Source organism: Panthera leo, chromosome A3 (assembly GCF_018350215.1).
Source record: "Panthera leo isolate Ple1 chromosome A3, P.leo_Ple1_pat1.1, whole genome shotgun sequence".
NCBI classification, from domain to species: Eukaryota; Metazoa; Chordata; class Mammalia; order Carnivora; family Felidae; genus Panthera; species Panthera leo.
In genome coordinates, this window is record NC_056681.1 from 43,736,336 (window position 1) to 43,758,529 (window position 22,194).

At 43.9% G+C, this 22,194-nt stretch overlaps 1 long non-coding RNA gene across 1 annotated transcript; it reads right to left on the bottom strand.

Moving 5' to 3' along the window:
- Positions 1 to 16,313: 16,313 nt before the first annotated feature.
- On the bottom strand, positions 16,314 to 18,073 carry LOC122214971. The gene is made up of 3 exons (XR_006200172.1): positions 17,195 to 18,073; positions 17,019 to 17,070; positions 16,314 to 16,439 (listed from the first exon to the last, which is right to left on the bottom strand). It is a non-coding gene; the product is annotated as an uncharacterized LOC122214971 (long non-coding RNA).
- Positions 18,074 to 22,194: the final 4,121 nt, after the last annotated feature.

A 22,194-nucleotide genomic window follows, 5' to 3' on the forward strand; every position in this document is an offset into this window, starting at 1 on the left:
GAGAAACAGGGGCGCCTGGGTGGCTTAGTTTGTTGAGTGTCTGACTTGTGATTTCAGCTCAGGTCATGATCTCAGGGTTGTGGGATCAGGCCCTTTGTGGAGCCTGCTTGGGATTCTCTCTCTCCCTCTCTCTCTCTGTCCCTCTCCCACTCTCCAAAAATAAAAATAAAAAATAAGATGTTAAAAAAAGAAGAGAAACAGCCAAGGGGAGAAAGAAAGCCGCCCATTCCCAACGGCACTATCTTTTCTCCTAAGTCTAAAGGAACCTTGAAGCCATGAATTTGTGGCAAGGCCATGGTGTGCAGCAGGCAGGCTGGGGACGTGAGGCAGTGGGAAGCTGTAAGAGGGTCAGAGAATGCCATGGCATCCTGGTTCTATGGCCAACCAGACGTGCGATGCCATCCTTCCATCCCCAGTGGGCCTGTTTCTCTTCAAGCCTGTGACGGGAGACACAACCCCAGCTGATCCCCATTTGCCTTGGACATTTATAATTCTTAAAAAAAAAAGAGAGTCAGTATTTGAAAGTTACCTGGGAAAGGAGATGTCAGGTCAGTGAAAAGAGTGAGGTGGCATCTTGGGCACATTTGTCTAGGTGCCAGTCACCTTAGTCCCTTGTCACCTCCACTGGGAGAGGTCCTGAAATTATTTGCATTTCTACTGGGAGGGTGAAGACCTGGCAAGGGCTAGGCCTCAAAAAGATGATGGCGCTTCCTCCCACTTAACACATGTGATTAGAAATAAAAAATGTGCTAAACTATAAATCAAGCACAAAGATAGACCAAGGTCTGGGTTTTTCTCCATGATGACTGGTTTGATGTCTTTTGAAATGTTATTACATATAATTTTAGTTATTTTTAATGTGAATTTGAGAGACGTGATTCTGAAATCATTTAATATAAAGTTATAACAAAGTCTCACTTCATGATACAAACATAGAGTATCATTACATTAAAGTTGGTTGGGAATTGCAAAATTTGAAAGCTGCAAGAAAGAATGGTTTGTAAGGTGCGTTTAAGATACTGCCCATGGCAGCAGCCTGCTTGAGCTGGTAAAGCGAAAACCCACCAACTTTTGTGAGGGTCTTGCCTTATGTGAGCTGGGATTTACACAAGGTCTTCAGGAGAGCATCTTTCCAATAAATACAACTGCCACATAGCAAATTATTTTTTGGGAAACAGAGAAACCCCGAGTGCCTTTGAATTGCATGTGGTCGTGCTAGGGACTCACTCTGCCTGCTGGGTCATCTGGGTCATCTAGGGGAAGATAAATTGAGTGACTTGGACAAGGGCACAAGATAAGGGTGGGGACAGGATTTGAAAATAGGGACGTTTGACTCTAAACACCTTATTGAGAGAGGTTTAGTGTCCTTAACCTCCTCCCATAGAATTGTTTAAAAAACAAAAATCAAAGTGCTAGATAGGACTTTGAAATTCACCTAATCCTGGGTTTACCTTTCAGAGTGGAATAAACTTAAATCCAGAGGACTGAAGAATGCAAGGCTATGGTTGTTGTAATCCCAGAGGTTTACTGGTCTTCCTGGGAATCTTCTAAAGGTGGACCTGAGCTCTATTCCAAGCAGGTTCCCAGCCTCACTTGTGTGACCACCAGGAGGAAACTTGCCCTCCATGAGCTCCAGCCTTGCCTTTCTCAGGGAATCAGATAAGTTGGATTAGGTGGACTCCCACATTCCTGCAAGCGCCAGAGTTCTCTAACTCTGATTCCAGATGCTTCTCGCTGAGCTACTTCCCCTGTCTCGTAGGAAAGACATTGTGGTGGTGGAAAGGGGCTGGTCCCATAAGGGATGGGGTTGTGTAGGTGAATCAGTAATGCATAGGTGATCATTTTTCTGAGAGAAGTTTATTTAATAAAGGTCAAATAAATTTTTCTTTCTTTTTTTCCCTTTTATTTAAAGAAATAGCCAGCGTCAGAGCTCAAGACAATGGACTAGTGACTGTGGAATTTTAATTGTTCGTCATTACAAAGAATCATCCAAAGATGCTGTCCCATTTTAATACTCTGCACACAGCACAAAATCCACTTGCACATACATGTGTATCCCATACCCTCTGGGACTCAAGCATCACGATGAGCAGGTTATCAGTGAGCTGGGTCAAGGCAGCCAGGTATGAGCAGGACTCAGGCAGTGGCTTTGATGGGACTCTCTGGACAAATCCACCCTGTAGTTTCATTCTGGAACGTCATTGACCAGCCTGGCTGACATATTAATTTGTCTCCTATTTACGATGTCTTCATCTTAGCCAGTGCTCTCACACACTATTAGTCATAAGGCTTTCTCACATTTCCTAAATATTCTTTCTGAAATGGGCCCCATGTCATTTTTGTGTGGCGGTGCACCATTTACTTAGAACCACAAAAGCCCTGTGTTACAGGCTATGTCAACATTCTGTGGCTTGACCGATGCTGAGTTATTCTCCTGGGTCTGCAGGCTGGCTGAGGGTCCTCTAATCTTGGCCAGGTGTGGCTGGGGTGACTTGACTGTGCTGCTTCGGTCCCTACCCCTTTTCCTCCTCCTCCAACCAGCAGCCTGGCCCTACCAGGTGTGTTTCACCCATGGTGATGGCAAGCCTGCTTGCACAAACCTGTTCCAATCTCATGGGCACATCACTGCACTAACATCCCACTGGCCAGAGCAAGTCACATGGCCATACCCAAAATCAGAAGGTAGGGAAGTGCATTCTGTAATCAGAAGTGGTGGTGGTGGGGCACCTGGGTGGCTCAGTCGGTTGAGCATCCGACTTGGGCTCAGGTCATGATCTGGCAGTTTGTGGGTTCGAACCCTACGTCAGGGTCTGTGCTGACAGCTCAGAGCTTGGAGCCTGCTTCAGATTCTGTATCTCCCTCTGTCTCTGCCTTCCCCTGCTCTCTGTCTCTCTCTCTCTCACATGAACACAAGGGAAAGGAAGCAAAAATAATATAAAAACAGGGAGGGGGACAAAACATAAGAGAATCTTAAATGTGGAGAACAAACAGAGGGTTACTGGAGGGGTTGTGTGAGGGGGGATGGGCTAAATGGGTAAGGGGCATTAAGGAATCTACTCCTGAAATCATTGTTGCACTATATGGTAACTAATTTGGATGTAAATAAAAAAAAATTAAAATAAATAAATAAATAAATGGTAATAAATAAATAAATAAATAAATAAATGAAACAAAAAAGTGTGGGAGGAGAGTGAAATATTGGGGCAATAATTGTCAGTATCCACAGTTATAATGTACGGGTGGTGGTGGTTTTAAAACATGCCTCAAATTCTTACACACTCCTCCCATGAAGAGGTGGAATCTCGGTCCCCTACCTGTGAACCTGGGGGGCCCTTGTGATGGCCCTGTTGGTTATAAAGTGGCAGAAGTGATGCTGCATGGCTTCCTAGGCTTCTGCCAGGGTCTCATGGACACATTCAGCCCATGTGAGAGGTCCTGCCACCCCGAGGTCACTGCATGGAGATGCCACATGGGGATACAGAGAGACCTGCCTGAGGACCCCAGACCCCCAGCAAGGGGTCCTTGGAGATGAACGCAGTCATACCACATCTCTCTGCAAACTCATCAGAGACCCTGAGTGAGGACTGCCCGGCTGAGCCAGTTAGCCCTCATACTCTGAGCAAAGCAAATTCCTGTTTTAGCTGCTGTTTTGTGGTGGCTCATTATGCAGTATTAGATAACTGGAAAATCAAGGTTATAATTTCCAACAAGGAATGGAACTCTGGGTGAATCACAGCTCCCCTTCTTGCTGTGCTTGGATAAGCCCTGTGAGCCCTCTGTGCCTCAGTTTCTCCATCTGTGAAATGGCCATGTTTCCAGCCTCGTATGATTGTTGTCAGATTATATCAAACACCTAGCACAGGACTATGCCATGGCAGGTGTTAGTCAATGTTGGCCGAATAAATAATCGCTCACTGTTAAATTTAACAGTGAGTAATTTAACATTCTTAACGAATGTTGGAGGAAGGGAAAGTAAAAACTTGCTGGAAAGAGATTGGGGGCCACCAAACAGACAAATGGAATGAATGAAACAGAGCTATGATTTAGCCTAAGTTGCAAATTATAGCTATCAGAGGTTTTGAGTGCATCATGTGTGCACATGCGTGTGCATGCATATGCTGGAAGTCTTCCTTTAAAAAGGAAGCTGATAAAAGAGTAGATCTTAAAAGTTCTCATCACAAGAAAAAACTTTGTAACCAGGTGAGGTTCTGGGTGTCAAGTGAACTTATTGTGGTAATTGTTTTGCAATATATACATACTTCAAATTATCATGTTGTACACCTGAAACTAATACAACGTTATATGTCAATAACAGCTCAATAAAAATGGGGCCCCGGGGAAGGAAGCTGACGCCTTTCAAAGCCTTGATTGACACATGTGTGAAATGCATTTCTGAGGGCTGTCAAGGGAGTTCTTTTTTGTTTGCTGAGCCTTGTTTCATTAAGTTGTAGTGACATACAATATATAATTAGCTTGGAGTGATGCTTTAGTTTCAGGCAGGATGATGGAAGTGGAAACCAATGAGTCAGGGTTGTCTCCTTTCTCTAGATCCTATAGGCAGCCTGTTTGGGTTTCTCTCTAGTCTCAGTGACCAAAGGAATCTTCCCTTTTAAAACACTTTTTATTAAAACTAAGTTTTAAAACTTAAAAGAAACCCTTTAAGCATACATACACGAAGAAGGTCCATACATTGTAAGTGTACAGCCCAATGACTTTTCATAAAGTGAACATATGCAAGTAACCACACCCAGACTATTCCGAGCATCCTTATGCCACCTCCCAGTCCCTTCCTGGTCTCCCCACCAAGGGAAACAGCAATCACAACATAAAATAACATTGTTTAGTTTCTCCAGCTTTTGCTTTTTATTTATTTAATTTTATTTTTGCTTCTTATATAAACAGAATCATGCACTCTTTATGATTTATGCTTTTGGATTCTTTGGCTCAATGTGCTATCTGTGCCGTTCATGAGTTTCTTGTACATTCTTTGACTTGCCTGTCCTGTTTGTTGCACCATATTTCCTTTTGTGAATATACTGCAATGTGTTTATCCAATCTACTGTTGGTGGGTAGTTTCCGGATTTGCTTTCTGTCTATCTCCCTGGCATGCAGATTATTTAACATTTTCCGAAACACCTACAACATTTACTTGGAACCTGAAGGTGAGAAGGCACATTCTTTTGTAAATTCAAATCCATTCCCCCCAGGTTGTCCAGGCTGTCCATGTGTCTTCATTGGCTCACTTCACCAGATTTCAAGGAGTGGTGGGTAAGAACTCATTCCTCACTCCCCCAACCTTCCTTTCTGACTGCCAGTGCCTGAATCCCATTCTTAGAGGCTCTTCCCTTTGCCACTGCTAAAATGCAAGTATGCTAGGGAACACATGTTCTCTTGAGCCTTCCATGTCCTTTGTCTCCCAGGGAGAAGAAAGGAACAAAGCTTTTTCTGAGAATTGACTCAGACAAGGGATCCAGTGGTACTTGATATCTGAGGGAAGAGGTTTTTCATTTAAGAAGGAAGGGAGAGGGAAGTGACATAAAGTGAGGGTGGGGATGTGGACTAGGAACTCAATGTGGCTCATGGTTCTGCCTGCATCTGGCCCCCTTTTGAGCACTGTGATTGGGGTGAGAGATTAGATCTGGGATCTGGTGAAGCCCAGTATAAAATACCGTCTTTAACCCCACCTGGTCTTAAAGTGCATTTTTATTGCTGTCTCACCAATGAAGAAAAAGCATTGTCATGAATACTTGGGCATCCTGCTTTCTTATCATTCAGAATTTATCTTTAACTTATTGAAAGCACTCTTTCAGACTCAATTACATGAAGATTTTATCATATATTCCTCTTTGGTGAACATAAAAAAATACAAGCAAAACAAATTGGTGAACGTACTCTAGATTTCTTAACACTTACTTAATTGTTAAGTCCGACTAATCGGACTCACTTTTGACTGGTTCCCTCTCTCTCTCCAGAAGTATTGTCCTCAGTGTCCTCAAGAGATACATTGGTGTAGCAATTCTAGATGTAATCCATACAAGAACTAAAAGCCCTTGGCTTTGGGCTTATAATCTGGTTTTGTCATTATGGAAAGCTAGCTTGCTTTCAATTCCTGCTCTATGGGGGGCCGCTGAGCCAATATTTCACCTTCTTCCCACACCCACCAATTGGGTGCTCTGCTGTTGGCTGCCACCACCCTGCCAGGTTTGATACTGGTGCTCTTGACATTCAAGCGCATGTAGGCCACAGTTACTAGACGACTACTTCCTAGAGGGAGTGTTTTTCAGGAACCTTTGATAATAAGATGCATCCCAGCTCAGGGTTGTTCAGATGGGGAACCAAGTCCGTCTTATTTATTTATTTATTTATTTATTTTTTTAATATATGAAATTTACTGTCAAATTGGTTTCCATACAACACCCAGTGCTCATCCCAAAAGGTGCCCTCCTCAATACCCATCACCCACCCTGCCCTCCCTCCCACCCCCCATCAACCCTCAGTTTGTTCTCAGTTTTTAACAGTCTCTTATGCTTTGGCTCTCTCCCACTCTAACCTCTTTTTTTTTTTTTTCCTTCCCCTCCCCCATGGGTTTCTGTTAAGTTTCTCAGGATCCACATAAGAGTGAAACCATATGGTATCTGTCTTTCTCTGTATGGCTTATTTCACTTAGCATCACACTCTCCAGTTCCATCCACGTTGCTACAAAAGGCCATATTTCATTTTTTCTCATTGCCACATAGTATTCCATTGTGTATATAAACCACAATTTCTTTATCCATTCATCAGTTGATGGACATTTAGGCTCTTTCCATAATTTGGCTATTGTTGAGAGTGCCGCTAAAAACATTGGGGTACAAGTGCCCCTATGCATCAGTACTCCTGTATCCCTTGGGTAAATTCCTAGCAGTGCTATTGCTGGGTCATAGGGTAGGTCTATTTTTAATTTTCTGAGGAACCTCCACACTGTTTTCCAGAGCGGCTGCACCAATTTGCATTCCCACCAACAGTGCAAGAGGGTTCCCGTTTCTCCACATCCTCTCCAGCATCTATAGTCTCCTGATTTCTTCATTTTGGCCACTCTGACTGGCGTGAGGTGGTATCTGAGTGTGGTTTTGATTTGTATTTCCCTGATAAGGAGCGACGTTGAACATCTTTTCATGTGCCTGTTGGCCATCCGGATGTCTTCTTTAGAGAAGTGTCTTCATGTTTTCTGCCCATTTCTTCACTGGGTTATTTGTTTTTCAGGTGTGGAGTTTGATGAGCTCTTTATAGATTTTGGATACTAGCCCTTTGTCCGATATGTCATTTGCAAATATCTTTTCCCATTCTGTTGGTTGCCTTTTAGTTTTGTTGGTTGTTTCCTTTGCTGTGCAGAAGCTTTTTATCTTCATAAGGTCCCAGTAATTCACTTTTGCTTTTAATTCCTTTGCCTTTGGGGATGTGCCGAGTAAGAGATTGCTACGGCTGAGGTCAGAGAGGTCTTTTCCTGCTTTCTCCTCTAAGGTTTTGATGGTTTCCTGTCTCACATTCAGGTCCTTTATCCATTTTGAGTTTATTTTTGTGAATGGTGTGAGAAAGTGGTCTAGTTTCAACCTTCTGCATGTTGCTGTCCAGTTCTCCCAGCACCATTTGTTAAAGAGACTGTCTTTTTTCCATTGGATGTTCTTTCCTGCTTTGTCAAAGATGAGTTGGCCATACGTTTGTGGGTCTAGTTCTGGGGTTTCTATTCTATTCCATTGGTCTATGTGTCTGTTTTTATGCCAATACCATGCTGTCTTGATGATGACAGCTTTGTAGTAGAGGCTAAAGTCTGGGATTGTGATGCCTCCTGCTTTGGTCTTCTTCAAAATTACTTTGGCTATTCGGGGCCTTTTGTGGTTCCATATGAATTTTAGGATTTCTTGTTCTAGTTTCGAGAAGAATGCTGGTGCAATTTTGATTGGGATTGCACTGAATGTGTAGATAGCTTTGGGTAGTATTGACATTTTGACAATATTTATTCTTCCAATCCATGAGCAGGGAATGTCTTTCCATTTCTTTATATCTTCTTCAATTACCTGCATAAGCTTTCTATAGTTTTCAGCATACAGATCTTTTACATCTTTGGTTAGATTTATTCCTAGGTATTTTATGTTTCTTGGTGCAATTGTGAATGGGATCAGTTTCTTTATTTGTCTTTCTGTTGCTTCATTGTTAGTGTGTAAGAATGCAACTGATTTCTGTACATTGATTTTGTATCCTGCAACCTTGCTGAATTCATGTATCAGTTCTAGCAGACTTTTGGTGGAGTCTATCGGATTTTCCATGTATAATATCATGTCATCTGCAAAAAGCGAAAGCTTGACTTCATCTTTGCCAATTTTGATGCCTTTGATTTCCTTTTGTTGTCTGATTGCTGATGCTAGAACTTCCAGCACTATGTTAAACAACAGCGGTGAGAGTGGGCATCCCTGTCGTGTTCCTCATCTCAGGGAAAAAGCCCTCAGTTTTTCCCCATTGAGGATGATGTTAGCTGTGGGCTTTTCATAAATGGCTTTTATGATGTGTAAGTATGTTCCTTCTATCCTGACTTTCTCAAGGGTTTTTATTAAGAAAGGGTGCTGGATTTTGTCAAAGGCCTTTTCTTCATCGATTGACAGGATCATATGGTTCTTCTCTTTTTTTTTGTTAATGTGATGTATCACGTTGATCGATTTGCGAATGTTGAACCAGCCCTGCATCCCAGGAATGAATCCCACTTGATCATGGTGAATAATTCTTTTTATATGCTGTTGAATTCGATTTGCTAGTATCTTATTGAGAATTTTTGCATCCATATTCATCAGGGATATTGGCCTGTAGTTCTCTTTTTTTACTGGGTCTCTGTCTGGTTTAGGAATCAAAGTAATACTGGCTTCATAGAATGAGTCTGGAAGTTTTCCTTCCCTTTCTATTTCTTGGAATAGCTTGAGAAGGATAGGTATTATCTCTGCTTTAAATGTCTGGTAGAACTCCCCTGGGAAGCCATCTGGTCCTGGACTCTTATTTGTTGGGAGATTTTTGATAACCGATTCAATTTCTTCACTGGTTATGGGTCTGTTCAAGCTTTCTATTTCCTCCTGATTGAGTTTTGGAAGAGTGTGGGTGTTTAGGAATTTGTCCATTTCTTCCATGTTGTCCAATTTGTTGGCATATAATTTTTCATAGTATTCCCTGATAATTGTTTGTATCTCTGAGGGATTGATTACAATAATTCCATTTTCATTCATGATTTTATCTATTTGGGTCATCTCCCTTTTCTTTTTGAGAAGCCTGGCTAGAGGTTTGTCAATTTTGTTTATTTTTTCAAAAAACCAACTCTTGGTTTTGTTGATCTGCTCTACAGTTTTTTTAGATTCTATATTGTTTATTTCTGCTCTGATCTTTATTATTTCTCTTCTTCTGCTGGGTTTAGGCTGCCTTTGCTGTTCTGCTTCTATTTTCTTTAGGTGTGCTGTTAGGTTTTGTATTTGGGATTTTTCTTGTTTCTTGAGATAGGCCTGGATTGCAATGTATTTTCCTCTCAGGACTGCCTTCGCTGCGTCCCAAAGCGTTTGGATTGTTGTATTTTCATTTTCATTTGTTTCCGTATATTTTTAAATTTCTTCTCTAATTGCCTGGTTGACCCACTCATTCGTTAGTAGGGTGTTCTTTAACCTCCATGCTTTTGGAGGTTTTCCAGACTTTTTCCTGTGGTTGATTTCAAGCTTTATAGCATTGTGGTCTGAAAGTATGCATGGTATAATTTCAATTCTTGTAAACTTATGAAGGGCTGTTTTGTGACCCAGTATATGATCTATCTTGGAGAATGTTCCATGTGCACTCGAGAAGAAAGTATATTCTGTTGCTTTGGGATGCAGAGTTCTAAATATATCTGTCAAGTCCATCTGATCCAATGTATCATTCAGGGCCCTTGTTTCTTTATTGACCGTGTGTCTAGATGATCTCTCCATTTCTGTAAGTGGGGTGTTAAAGTCCCCTGCAATTACCACATTCTTATCAATAAGGTTGCTTATGTTTATGAGTAATTGTTTTATATATCTGGGGGCTCCGGTATTCGGCGCATAGACATTTATAATTGTTAGCTCTTCCTGATGGATAGACCCTGTAATCATTATATAATGCCCTTCTTCATCTCTTGTTACAGCCTTTAATTTAAAGTCTAGTTTGTCTGATATAAGTATGGCTACTCCAGCTTTCTTTTGGCTTCCAGGAGCATGATAAATAGTTCTCCATCCCCTCACTCTCAATCTAAAGGTGTCCTCAGATCTAAAATGAGTCTCTTGTAGACAGCAAATAGATGGGTCTTGTTTTTTTATCCATTCTGATACCCTATGTCTTTTGGTTGGCGCATTTAATCCATTTACATTCAGTGTTATTATAGAAAGATACGGGTTTAGAGTCATTGTGATGTCTGTATGTTTTATGCTTGTAGTGATGTCTCTGGTACTTTGTCTCACAGGATCCCCCTTAGGATCTCTTGTAGGGCTGGTTTAGTGGTGACAAATTCCTTCAGTTTTTGTTTGTTTGGGAAGACCTTTATCTCTCCTTCTATTCTAAATGACAGACTTGCTGGATAAAGGATTCTCGGCTGCATATTTTTTCTGTTTAGCACACTGAAGATATCGTGCCAAGCCTTTCTGGCCTGCCAAGTTTCAAAGGAGAGATCAGTCACGAGTCTTATAGGTCTCCCTTTATATGTGAGGGCAGTTTATCCCTCGCTGCTTTCAGAATTTTCTCTTTATCCTTGTATTTTGCCAGTTTCACTATGATATGTCGTGCAGAAGATCGATTCAAGTTACGTCTGAAGGGAGTTCTCTGTGCCTCTTGGATTTCAATGCCTTTTTCCTTCCCCAGTTCAGGGAAGTTCTCAGCTATAATTTCTTCAAGGAGCCCTTCAGCACCTTTCCCTCTCTCTTCCTCCTCTGGGATACCAATTATGCGTATATTATTTCTTTTTAGTGTATCACTTAGTTCTCTAATTTTTCCCTCATACTCCTGGATTTTTTTTATCTCTTTCTCTCAGCTTCCTCTTTTTCCATAACTTTATCTTCTATTTCACCTATTCTCTCCTCTGCCTCTTCAATCCGGGCTGTCGTCGTTTCCATTTTGTTTTGCATTTCGTTTAAAGCGCTTTTCAGCTCCTCGTGACTGTTCCTTAGTCCCTTGATCTCTGTGGCAAGAGATTCTCTGTCTTGTATACTGTTTTCAAGCCCAGCGATTAATTTTATGAATATTATTCTAAATTCACTTTCTGTTATATTATTTAAATCCTTTTTGATCAGTTCATTAGCTGTTGTTATTTCCTGGAGATTCTTCTGAGGGGAATTCTTCCGTTTGGTCATTTTGGAGAGTCCCTGGAGTGGTGAGGACCTGCAGGGCACTTCCCCTGTGCTGTGGTGTATAACTGGAGTTGGTGGGCGGGGCCGCAGTCCGACCTGATGTCTGCCCCCAGCCCACCGCTGGGGCCACAGTCAGACTGGTGTGTGCCTTCTCTTCCCCTCTCCTAGGGTCGGGATTCACTGTGGGGTGGTGTGGCCCGTCTGGGCTACTTGCACACTGCCAGGCTTGTGTTGCTGGGGATCTGGCGTATTAGCTGGGGTGGGTAGGCAAGGTGCACGGGGGCAGGAGGGGCAGGCTTAGCTCGCTTCTCCTTAGGTGATCCACTTCAGGAGGGGCCCTGTGGCAGCGGGAGGGAGTCAGATCCGCTGCCGGAGGTTTGGCTCCGCAGAAGTAGAGTTGGGTGTTTGCGCGGAGCAAGTTCCCTGGCAGGAACTGGTTCTCTTTGGGATTTTGGCTGGGGGATGGGCGGGGGAGATGGCGCTGGCGAGCGCCTTTGTTCCCCGCCAAGCTGAGCTCTGCCCTCCGGGGGCTCAGCAGCTCTCCCTCCCTTTGTCCTCCAGCCTTCCCGCTTTCTGAGCAGAGCTGTTAACTTATGACCTCCCAGACGCTAAGTCGCGCTTGCTGTCGGAACACAGTCTGTCCGGCCCCTCCGCTTTTGCCAGCCAGATTCGGGAGCTCTGCTTGGCAGGGGAGCCACCCCTCCACCCCGGCTCCCTCCTGCCAGTCCGTGGAGCGTGCACCGCCTCGCCGCCCTTCCTACCCTCTTCCGTGGGCCTCTCGTCTGCGCTTGGCTCTGGAGACTCCGTTCTGCTAATCCTCTGGCGGTTTTCTGGGTTCTTTAGGCAGGTGTAGGTGGAATCTAAGTGATCAGCAGGTCGCGCGGTGAGCCCAGCGTCCTCCTACGCCTCCATCTTCCCTCCCCACCAAGTCCGTCTTAGAATCAGTGCCTCACCGTATCCCCATGGCTGCCTGTAGACTGGCTCCCCGACTCCCAGGACCCAGACCTTCCACAAGTCTGCTGCCTTGTCATGATCACAGCCTGTGTCTGCACACTTGACTTTTCTATGGCTCCTGAAGATATTGTCTGCAATAGATGTCGCTCCATTCCCCACACTCTTCCAAAACAAGCCTAGTAACACAGCTCAGTGATGTTTCTGGAGCAAAATGGAAAGGTAATGTCAGCCCTCAGACCCAGAGGAGCTGTGGGTGTGTTCATTATCTTTTTGTGAAACGAGTCAGCATCAGAGCAGCCCCTAGAGGGTTGGGGCGATGCTGCCTCCCACTCCCTCTCCTGGCCTTCAACACACCGGCCCTCCTAGTAGGGTGAGCCACATTCTGCACTGATGAGGACGGAGGGCCAGCCAGGGAGAGGAGCTGGAGCACAGGCTTAATTTTCTGTTTGATTTTCCCAGCTTGCCTGGGGATATGCTTTAGGGCTAGCAGATGGATTTGCTCCATGAAAGAGTTGCCCCTGAGACTCCTATGAAAGAAGTTTGTATTGTTTGTTTTTTGGACAGAGGTTCATTCAGAAAGAGACTCATGCAATTCCCCAGGGGAACCTGACTCTTTATTTTGAATGGCTTGGGAGTCTGGAAATTCCATATTCGTCTCCCTGACTTGAAAGCTCACAAGTGAAAGAGTTTGGAGGGTGGACGGTGATGGCTTATTTTTCTTTGTAGAGTGACATAGTGGATGGCTCAGCAGCATCAATAGCCACAGACTGAGGGGCTCTGCCTAAGCTACATGTACATTTTAGGTAAATTTAATTTTTTAGCAAGTTTCCTGGAGATGGGTGGGAGAGATCTATTTGTACTAAGGAGATGTGCTGAGCTTGGAGAAGGAAACAATGCTTCAGGTCTGAATGAAAGGGAAACCATCTTGCAGAGATGAAGAGGAGGTTTTTTTCTGGAGCCCTGGAGGGAGGTAAAGTGAAAAGAGGAAAGTAGAGGGAGGTGGTGTGGGGCTGAGGGATGGCAGGAGACCCCACAGTGGGAGTTTGAATAGCTAATCTCAGTTCTCCCCTCCCCTCTGGTGTTATATTGCCACACCTTTGCCATGACCTCATGAATGGGGGGCTGAGTGTTGGCCCCACCTCTTGACTTTAGGTTTGTCCACTTAACTTGATTTGGTTGATGAGATGTTAACAGATATGACATGAATGGAAGCTTAAAATGCTCTTGGGCAGGGATTTTGCTGTGTTGCATTTCTCATTTTCACCATGGTAAAAACATGCCTTGGACATATGCAAGACCAAGGGCAATGAGGGTCATGTGGAACACACCTGTACCCAATCCACAATATGTGCCATGCCTACTTAAAGTCTACACTAAATCAGCCAAACCCCAGCCATTCCATTGATATGTGATCAGGGAATAAATTCTTATTGTATGCCACTGGGTTTTGGGAATGTTTGTTACACAACACGTTGTGGCAATAGCTGACTAATCCAAGTATCTGTTTTTTACTGTCTCAAAATTTTAGTAAAGTCAATGAACTCATGAAATGCTTGAGATAATTTTTTTTAATGGAAACCAGTGAGGGGTTGGGTTTCTGTATGAATTACAAGACAGTATTAAGAGAGAAAGAAGCATTTAGAAGAAACCTCTAGATGAAGAGAGGCCATAGGGAGAGCTTTGAAACCTCACACAGACATGGAAATTGGGGGTGAGAAAGTTTTATCAGCTTCTTGAGAGGCATAGACCACCCAGCTGACATCTAGTTTACGTCATAGAAGGAACATAAGCCAGGCACCAAAAATATGGATGTATTAGTTAGGGTTCTCCTGAGAAACAAAACCAACAAAATGTGTATGGAGACAGAGAGAGAGAGAGAGAGAGAGAGAGAGAGAGAATATTAAGGAATTGGCTCATGTGATTATGGAGCCTAGTGAGTCCAAAATCTGCAGTGGGCCAGGAGACTGGAAACTCAGAAAAGAGCTAATGTTGTAGTTCATGTCCAAAGATGACCTGCTGGCAACATCCTCACTTGCTTGCTTGGAGGATGTCAGTCTTTTGTTCTGTTCAGGCCTTCAACTTATTGGATGAGGCCCACCCACATAAAAAACCAATCTGCTTTACTCAAAGTACACCAATTTATTTTTTTTTCTTCTTTTTTTTTTCAACGTTTTTTTTTTTTTTTTTTTTATTTATTTTTGGGACAGAGAGAGACAGAGCATGAACGGGGGAGGGGCAGAGAGAGAGGGAGACACAGAATCGGAAACAGGCTCCAGGCTCCGAGCCATCAGCCCAGAGCCTGACGCGGGGCTCGAACTCACGGACCGCGAGATCGTGACCTGGCTGAAGTCGGTCGCTTAACCGACTGCGCCACCCAGGCGCCCCAAAGTACACCAATTTAAATGTTAATTGGATTAAATGTTAATCTTATCCAAAAACACTCTCACAGAAATGTCCAGAATAATGTTTGACCATATGTCTGGGCACTGTGGCCCAGCCAAGTTGACACATAAAATTAACTATCACTAAAAAAAAATAAAAAAAATTAAAAAATAAAATAAAATTAACTATCACTATGGACTTTAACCTTTCTCTGGCCCTGAGAAAAGGAAACCCATTGGTTCCATGCCAACAATTTGTAAGTCAGTAGTAAGAGGGCCAACATCTTACCACAGTGCTTTTATTTACCTTATGATCATATATCCCAGTGAAAGTGGCTGGGGCTATTGTTGAGGAAATTTTGGATTGGACCCACTGAATTCACCAAGCTTTGTCAAGATACCATTCCTAACATTCTTAAAAAATATCTCTTACTGAATTATAGTATACATTCACAAAGTGCACAAATCAGTGCAGCTTGATGAATTTTCACAAAGTGAATCAGCCCTGGCTCAGAAAATAGAGCCCCTCTCATGTTCCTTTCTAGTCACTGCCCTCTTCCTAATGGTAATAACTATCTTTCCTTCTAAAACCATAGATTGGTTTTGCCTATTTTGTATATTATGGTAGGTATGTTTTTCAAAGATGAATGTACTAATGTAACCCATCTTACCTCTTCTGAAAATGTGATGCTGACCTTCCTCCTTTGAGGGGTGGAATCTCCATTCTCTCCCTTTGAATATGTGTGGACCTGTTAACTATGGTGGAAATCACACCACGTGGCTTCTGGGGCTAATTTATAAAAGGCAGTATGACTATTTGCTGATCCTTTTGGGATTCTTACCCTTGGAACCTGGCCACTTGCAAGACTACATGTATATGTTCCAACCACAGTCCCAGTTGAGGATCCAGCTGATAGAGGACATCAACCATCACATGTGTGAGCAAGGAGCCTTCAGATGATACAGGTTTCAGCTTCCCAGTGTCCCCTTCTGCCTCAGAGTGAAGCAGAGATGAGCTGCCCTATGGAGCCCAGCCCAAATTCAGATTCATGAGCAAACAAAGGTTGTTTAAAGCTACCAACTATGGTATCATTTGTTACACAGCAGGACATAACTACAACATGATTTATGCAGATGGCATCATACAGTATGAATAATTTACTTATATTCAACATCATATCTGTGAGATTCTTCCATTTAGTCGTTATATGTAGATGTAGATTGTTCATTCTTATTGCTTTATAGTATGTGATATTATGCGAATACAAAACAGTTTATGTGTTCATTGTGCTGTTGTGAGACACAAGTTGTTTCTAGTTTGGGGGCTATTAAAAGACAGACATCTTAGTATATATCTTTTGGTAAACATAGTATGTATTTCTGTTGGGTGTGTACCTAGAGTTGGAATTATTGTGTCATAGAGTATCTATGTTCTGCTTTAGTGGTTACTGCCAAAAATCTCACTAATATTTTTTCTGAACAAAATATTAAAAACAATTTCCTGAGCTTGTTTATGGACTGAACTGAGTATAGGAAGGGAGGTCCGATTGGAGGTATCCTTGTCATCACTAGAAAAGGCTCTAGATCAAGACTGTTTGATTTATTCACTCTGAAACCCCAGATCCAGTAGGCTAGCAAGGAACATAAATTTTAACAACATTGATTTGCATAATGGGAGCCTCCTAGTGTCGTGTGACTTTTTAGTAGCTCTGTTTGATATTCCTCCTTTCTCTTCCCTTTAACATATCTGTGAAGACACACAAAAGCAAAATTTGGCCTCATCTTTGGAAACTGTTATTGCCATGCAGTCCAAGGAAGTTACTTGTTGGTGTTCTATGATTAAGCAGATTCCATAGAGGGTCTGGGTGGCTCAGTTGGTTGAGCATCTGACTCTTTATTTTGGCTCAGGTCATGATCTCATGGTTGGTAGAATTGAGCCCTGTGTCGGGCTCTGCACTGATAACGTGGAGCCTGCTTAGGATTCTCTCTCTCTCTCTCTCTCTCTCTCTCTACCCCCCCTTCCCCTCTTGCTCTTTCTCTCTCTCTCTCTCAAAATAAATAAATAAACTTAAAAAAAGTATTTTCTTCTAGAAAATATTCTGGCTATTTTTTCCATACTACCACATATATATGAAAAAATTTTCAAAATAGGCTGTCACTAGGTAAATGTGATTGAAGCAGACACATATAAACTAAATGACATATAAACTTTAGAATCCTGCATATGCCAAGGGAATTGCTGAGACTACCATTCACATGGGCAGTAGAGTCTATTGGTCAGAAGCTTATGTTCTGCTGGGGTTTGAATCTCAGCTCTGCTGCTTACCAGCTGTGACATTGGATAGGTCCCTTAACCCCCTGGAGCCTCCATTTCTTACCTGTAAAAGGGAAATAATAGTAGTGTCCATTACATAGAGTTGGTGTGAAAGCTAAATTAGTTAGGTAGTTAGATAGGAAGAAACCTAACACATCTTGGGCACATAGATAACACTCAATACTTACCAGCTATTATATTTGCAATGGAAGGGTAGGTCAGGGCCAGATTCATAGGGAATCCTGGTTAGGTGAGTGCTGAAAACCATTTTTTCCAGGTTAGACTAAATTAGAATTAGGCTAATTCTAAATTAGTCCTCCTTCCCCTCAAAGTCCGCCCTCGCTGCTAATGCCACGTGTCAGAATGAGACAGGGAGCACATGGCTCATCTTGGGGAGGTTGTAATGAGAACTGAATGCAGTTGACAGGCAGAGGAAGGCAAGTCTTCATGCCAGGATTTGGTTGACAGAAGGCAGCAGATTCTTGAATATCTACATCAGGCAAAAGATATAGAGGCTGTGTCACTCTAGCAGAGTGTTGCATAATTGCTTTCATTTCCTTAGGTTTCCTATCAAGACACTATCTGTGTTTCCTTTGAAGGGCAGCTCCCTCCTGGTGTGCCTGCAGCCCCAATACCTCCAGTGCACCTGACTTTTAGATGGTAAGGAGTTGGGAGAGAAGGACCTGGATGTCTACAGATGGGCTTGACCAAGAAGCCACCATCCCAGGCTTCACTGTCCATGTGAGAGTCAAGGTTGAGGTGGGACTGGCCTACTGCACACAGCAGACATGCAGCTGCCCAAGGGACTTCTGTGGAGGTCCTTCTTCTTGGCTGTTCAGCATTAGCACCACTTCCTTGATGGGTTTACAAAATGTCCCACCTTACTTATCTTGACAGAAAACAAGACCTAACCCCCAGATAGAGTGGCTACAAAATGCTGGATGCTTAGTGTTTTTTTCACACTCCTTTGTAGCCGGGGTGCAGGTGTGTGCCTCAGATCCTGCCAGCTCAGACTTGCTGCATCCATTTTCAGACCTGGGCACAGGATCTAGTGCTGGAGAGAAGCCAGAAACAGAGTACAGTCTTCCCTGGAAGGGTGGGGCAGCAGTGATGTGAGCTACCCCATTCTCTGAGGTCACAGTGAGAATGGTTACAGCATCAGTGTCCACTGTGGTTGGTGTCACTGCCCAGTAGTAGTCAGCAGTAGTGGCACTGTGTTGCTTCCTCCCCCCACCCTCCAACCTGTTCTTCACCCTTCTTTGTCCTGATGGGTGTCCTGAGAGGCTGACCTCTGTGGGCTTTATCACTGGACTCTCTTGCCTTCAGGCTTCCAGTTCAGTTTGGTCACTGGGTGGTACCACAAGGAAAGAAGACAGAGGTTAAGGTGTCTCTTCTCTCCTTCCTACCTGCCTGGGCCAAGTTTCTTCAAATGCCCATATCTTTCCATGTCTGTAGCTCCTGTCCAATGGCTCCTCCTCCAAGGTTCTAGTGCTCACTGGACTCCAGTTAAAGCCGGGGGTGGTAATGACTTCCTCCCATGGTTAGTCTCTGCATGCGTTAATCTGCCCTATCTTTATTCCTTAAGCCTTCCCACTTTAATCAGTTTCTTAAACTACTCAGAGTTGGGTTCTGTTCCCTGTTTTTGCTGAACTCTTAGGAAATTTCTCTACCCAGACTTGGGTCTTGGAAAATTGCTACTTTGCCAGTTGATGATGTTGAGATTGAAGAGCTGTCCCATGGGAAGCATGATGAAAAAGTGCCTTGAATTTAAGCCCATGTGAAGTGGACAGTCCTGGGGTGTTCTTGGACCAAAGCTGCTCTATGAAGGATATTTTAAGTCTGTTTTCATAGTTTCTGGACTCTATGATAACTGGTCAAAGGATCCTGTGGCAAGCTATGGAAAGTTGCCAAGACTAAAAAGGACCACACTTGTTCATTCTTTGCCATATCTTTCTCTCCTGCACTATGACTTTGCAGCTCCTCCTGTCCAGAGGGGAGTCTGTTTCCATACCCCTTGAATCTAGCCATTTTACTTGCTTTAGCCAATAGAATGGAGTAGAGAGGGGTCTGTGCCTCATGGGGCTGTGCAAGCTTTTGCTTGCTTCCTTCAGATCCCTGACTCTACTGTGTTAGTAGGCAAGGGCTGTCGTGCTGGGGGATGAGAGGCCTACAGCACCTGGAGCCACGTTGTCCCTGTTGAGGCCCATACATGTGAGAGAACCCAGACAAGATCCGCAGAGCCCCTCTACAGCTGGCTGCAGGTGAATGAGGGCATCCAGCAGAGATTAGAAGAACCAACCAGCAGAACCCGGCCTAAATTTCTGACCCACAGAATTGTGAGCTAACTACGTTGTTATCATTTTAGAGAAATGTGTTGCAGAGCCATAGCTAACTGATACAGTGTCCTTTGGGTGACCCAGCAAAATCTTCCAAGGGCTAGGTGGGTGGGTGGCCACTTTGGCCACGTTAGACTATTGACAAACCAACCCATTGCTGACCTCATTTCTTGTTACAAGGAGGTGAAGAAAATATCTTTGTTATTGAGCTTAATAAGGGAGTGAGAAGTGGCAAACCAGTTGCTTCTGCTCTCGGTGTGTATCTCTGAGAGCCAAAGTTAGTAGTTTAGCTGATACCGTCCCTCTCTCAACACTGCTTCCTGTGTCCTGACTCCTCTGTTGCTTTTTCAGTGGAAGCAGCTGCTTGCCTGCTTGTGGTCTGTCTGTATCTCACAGCTAGTGCTGCACTAGTGCACAAAAGGCAGACTCCAGAAGCAAAGAACTCCCGCGTCTTCACTGTTCAGCTGGCTTCTGAGCCATCCAGGAAGTGGTGGGAACCTGCCTCCCTGTAGCTCTAAATGGGAAATTAGCAAACACAATGTGATAAAATTGGCTTAAATTGGGAGGATTAACGCAAAGGATATGAGATGGACGGGAGCAAAAACTGTAATCAGGAACTATGGCAGGCAATGAATAGAGGGAAATGAGAATGCCCCGGGTGGTGCCCAGAGCCTAGTCTTGCTGATCCTTCCCCCACAGATTCCTCTTCTCCAGGCTTCCAAGCTGGTTTTGCTTATCAGATACTTGCTGCTGGCTTCCTTGCACTAGATCCCGGCCATAGGACTGGGTAAGCTTGCAGGGGCATCGTCCCCCTGGGCTCTGGGTTGCCCTGGCCCACGATCTTCAGTGAAATGATGGTGTGAACCCAGACTGACTGCACACTGACCCCCATCTCCTCCCCCAGAGGACTTGACTGCCCTTGAAATCCACAGCCTGTGTCCACAGGTGTCCTTAGTGTGGATGTAAGGTTAGTGTGCCCGTGTTGTCTGTCAGATTGGTGAACTAGCAAACTAGCAAAGTCGACCCCAAGGGGGAGGGACAGGGGAGTCCGATGTAGTCTGCAGCCATGGTCACCACAGAAAGAAGTGCAATTGGGGCAGGCAGTGAGGAGTTCTCTTTTCGGGAAGTTTCTGTATTTGGGGGAGTCCTGAACTTGATCACCTTGGGTCAGAAAGCTCTCCAAGAAGCCAGGCTTCACCTCAAAACAACTATCAGTTCATGGGAAATAGCCTCATAAGGAGTCCAGTTACAGCTGAGTTGAGGACTCCTGCTTTGAGAGCCAGTCACTTCATTGTGGGCAGTTAAACACTTTTCTGATTGAATCAAGAGAAGTAGGAACAATAGTTTTTAGTCAGTTGACCAGACTGTGGAAGTAGATATAGATGTTAGCTTTGCTGCCCTATGGTACACTATTCAGGGCTTACCTGTTGCTTCAAGGGGTATAATTGGAAAGTCAGCACCATATAAAGAGGTAATGGCTCCACAAAGAACAAAGAGTCTTATTGATTTTCTGTGGCTGCTGTGACACATCATCATAACCAGAGTGGCTTAAAACAGCACAATGTGATTCTCTTATATTTCTGGAGGTCAGAAGCCTGAAATCACTCTCACTAGGCTAATGGGAAGGTGTGAGCAGCGCTGGTTCCTTCTTGAGGCTCTGAGGGGAGAATCTGTTTCCGTGACTTTTCAGCTTCTTACGTCTGCCTGTCTTCTTTGGTGTACTCCCTCTTCTTTCATCTTCAGAGCAAATCACTTCAGTCTCTGCTTTCATCATCATATCACCTTCTTGGACTCTGACCTTCTTGCCTCCCTCTTATAAGGACCATTGTGATTACACCTGCATCCATGCAGACATTCTAGGATAGTCTTCCCATTTCACACATCTGCTAAATCCCCTTTGTCATGTAAGGTAACATTCACAGGTCCCAGGGATTGGGACAGGGACATGTTAGGAAGTAATTATTCAGCCAACCACAGGGTCATTTGATCAGCCTTTTGGAAAATGAATTCTACATTCATTCAAGGCCAATGGTTCCAAATAGACCATTTCTCTCAGGACAGTGATGTTGTCTTTGAATTTGACAATACATTTCTTATTTTGTGAGGGGGATATTGGAGGCAGCAAGGCCCCCAAACAGTGCCTCTTAGCAGCTCCTAAAGAGCAGAGCATTTTAAAATCCAGTGTAGATATTGGTGGAGGTGGAGGTCATGCACGCGAGCAGATGGCACCATGGGGTGACATGTGCGGAAGAGTGTTTATGAGAAACAAATTCCCAAATGTCAGCTAAGTTACAGGTCATGGAGAGAGCAGTGGAAAACAGGGCACAGTATCATAGTAGGTAGCAGAAGGTAAACAGCCAGATGGAGGCCCTGGGAGCTACCAGCAGAGACTTGCTACTTCTCCCGGAACACAGCTGGTGGGGTTTTCCGAGGTCCTGGCTAATTGGTTTTCTCTCCCAGCTTTAGAGCACCAGCATTTTCTTCTTGCATTCCGCCACTTGCTCCACTGTCTGCAAATATGTAGGAGGTTTTGTATAAGCCATGTCAGAGGGAATTTCACAGCTGTCTTTGCTTAGTCTACAGCCAGCAGACTGGAGGGGGCTGGCACGACTGGGTCCTTCCACCCCACCAATGCTTTAATGTGTGCAGAAACAGGCTTAGTGGATGGCCAAAGAGGGACAATGCAGATCTGCTTCCTTAATGGGGAGACTCTGGAGGATCTGCTGTTGCAGAGTGGGGCAGAGAAAGCCCAGAGCCTTCCCAGATAGATTAAAAATAGAAAGTGCAACCACTATGGAAAACAGTATGGAGGTTCCTCAAAGATTAAAAATAGAGCCATCCCAGAAACAGAT